This window comes from Sinocyclocheilus rhinocerous, unplaced genomic scaffold (assembly GCF_001515625.1).
Source record: "Sinocyclocheilus rhinocerous isolate Xijiao unplaced genomic scaffold, SAMN03320098_v1.1 scaffold691, whole genome shotgun sequence".
Lineage (NCBI taxonomy): Eukaryota > Metazoa > Chordata > Actinopteri > Cypriniformes > Cyprinidae > Sinocyclocheilus > Sinocyclocheilus rhinocerous.
Window position 1 is genome coordinate 473,638 of NW_015656606.1, and position 2,918 is coordinate 476,555.

The following is a 2,918-nucleotide window of genomic DNA, read 5'->3' on the forward strand; positions in this document are numbered from 1 at the left end:
GTTGGAGCAGGGTTGGAACAAAACTCTGCAGGGCTCCGGCCCTCCAGGAATTGAGTTTGACACCCCTGCTCTAGATGAACCCACAGACCTTTTGTTCATGATTTCCACTCCATCAGTCTGATCGCTGATCATTTCCATGTTGTTTTGTGTGTATTTGAATGCTCTCAGACAGGATGTAAATCTGGAGCTTCACAGTAGTCCATCATCTGCTCAAACCTCAAACAAAGAGCCGTCACTTCATACAGATCTCAGACTGTTCACATTTTTGGCTGTTTTGCCTCAAACTCAGACATAAGCACCACTGTAAGCTATTAGTGTTCAGAAAGACACTTTTTTTTGACAAGGATCAACTGGAATGTTTTCCTCCAACATTATTTTCTTTAACATGGCTGATATCTTCTTTTGTGAGGTCAATCACCCAACATTCAAAATATATTTAGGTCTAAATTGAAGATTTATGTGTTTGGATTACAGTTTTAACATGAACTTATAAACTTATTTGTGATGCATATTTTTTCAGTCATAAATAAAACAGTTTAGTTTTTTGCACTAAAAAAAACATGGCATAGTTTAATATTAACAATTTGCATTTATTTGATTCAGTTAAATATTAATACAAATGTAATTAGTTAAAATTATTATGCTTAAAACATATTCAATTTATTAGTACTATTACAGAAATCTGACTTGTTTCATGTGTGATCAACAAATATGTATTACATTAAGTTTATTAGTTTGTTAAAACGGCATAATCCAAATGGATGGTAATTTTATATGCAATTAAAATACACAAATCTGTGCAACTTTATTCAAATTTTATTGGTTTTCATTGTTTTGTCAGTTCATGTAATGAAGTGGGAATTATTCAATTTCCCGGTCAAACTCCACATATGAGACAACTGAATCAGAGGATTAAACTGGAAATTCCTATTACTGATTTTCTTTTAGAATCAATGCAGAGAGGACAGCTTCGGGCTGCGAAGAAGAAAGCAGAAATGGAGAAACCAAAAGGCATAATTCTCATTCTAGCTTGTGCTTTTCTAATCATTTGTAGAACAAGGCTCTTCTCATGCTATCATAATCTTGTGTTATAGTATTTCTCGTTGGTACGGGTGCGTTTTCCATCACTATACAATCAATTTCAGATGTAAATGAGAACTCTTTTGAAGAGATCCCATGCATTTTTGCAGCTCATAATAAAAATCACTGAGAGAAAATCGAGTTGAAGAGGAGGGGACTATTAGCATCAGTACAGTGTTAAATTCTGATTATGCATCATTTATGAATATCAGAATGTATGCAGCTAGAGGATTTCCCTGTGAAACTGCATCATTAAATGTGCCTTGACCCGTGACTTTGCAAACCGAAGCTTGGATCAAGTCTTTGATCAGCTAATAAATTATGGGTGGATCTGAGGTGATTGTTTAAAGCCTGTTATGATCGATGAAGTATCTGCTGACACAAACAGATTTGTTCTCAGAAACAGTATTCACATTCTTCAGTGAAATTGCTGACTTTGCATTTAATGTAAGGAAAAGGCGTACATCTTGTTTCTTCAGCATGTCATCACCAGTCATTTTTTCTCAGCTTGCTTCTTGTACTTAGATGTACTTGTACATCTAGTCCAATGATTTGCACAATCAGGTGTAAAAAACAAAAAAAACCTCCGGAGTACCAGACACAGCCAGTGAGGAAAAGACAAACATCTTGAAAGTTGTTTTCCAAGAAGGCGTCTTCCAGGAACCTTCATGTAAATGTGTAGGTAAATGTTCACATGGAATAGTGTGGCCAAATGAGGATGAGTTTCACAGGAACCACGTGATCATGCTGCATTTGATTACCTGTGTCCTGTAGAACAAAACAGCTGATTACAATTAACCTACAATAGAACACTATATAATAATAATAATAATAATAATATTACAACTGTGTTAGGACATAGATGAAGCCCTGGATGCAGTTTGGCATCTGTTAGAGGAGAAACTAGCACAGATGTGAAGTTACTTTCTTTGGCAGCCAATCACCTGAGTTGTAAATATCATGTGACTGAAATGACATCACAACAACACTGAAAACACACCATCAGAGCACATTTGCAACCGACTAAACTGACTAAGGTGTATTAAGTGATACAAATATATTTTGCAAAATACACATACTCATCTCTGCACCAATAAAATGTCCAAGACCCTAAAATGTATTGCCATATTATATGTAATATCTAATTAATATAACTACTGATGTAAAAAGGAACACTAACGAGTTTGTCATTTTTTATGATCTTATGTACAATATGAACACAATAAGTACATTGTACTTTTTTTTTTTTTAAGTACATAGTAGTTAAGACCACTTAATATAAAGTGGGACCGAAAATGTTATTTTGTCACAGTGCACTGATATTGTTGAATGTCTGTCTTTATTTCGAGAAAGAAAATGCCATATTGTAGTTCCATCATCTACCAGCAGAGGCTGCAAGGCGCTCACTAACCTGCTGACTGAGTGCACTGTAGTGTTCACAGCTGGCTCAGTGGTCAGTTTATGAGAAGATGCAACACAGAGAGTTACACAGTTGTAGAATACAAAGCTGAATTCAAATCAGGATTTCTCTTTTTTTCCACCAGGATGTTTTATCTCAGGACAGAAGCAGCGAGCAGCAGTTTGCAGTGTCTGTCCTTTGCTTGATTGAATCAGTGCTATTAGTCTTACAATTACAATTATTTCTTATTGTACTATATGCGTGCTTTTATACGAAAATATAACCTAAATACATGGTTGTCTGTGATGTTCTGAAAAAAGTGATTAGTAAATTGTTAAATTCCGCTGACATAAGTGTGTCACCAATGTCGTCTTGCTGACTGATATAACGTTGTGAAGTAACATAATAATTATTAATATATATATATATATATATATAT

The 2,918-nt window shown here is 34.7% G+C and overlaps 1 pseudogene; it reads left to right on the forward strand.

The window, feature by feature from the left end:
- The first annotated feature begins 953 nt into the window (after window positions 1–953).
- The window catches only part of LOC107720474 (uncharacterized), a 9,245-nt pseudogene continuing 7,280 nt past the window's right edge, over window positions 954–2,918 (forward strand).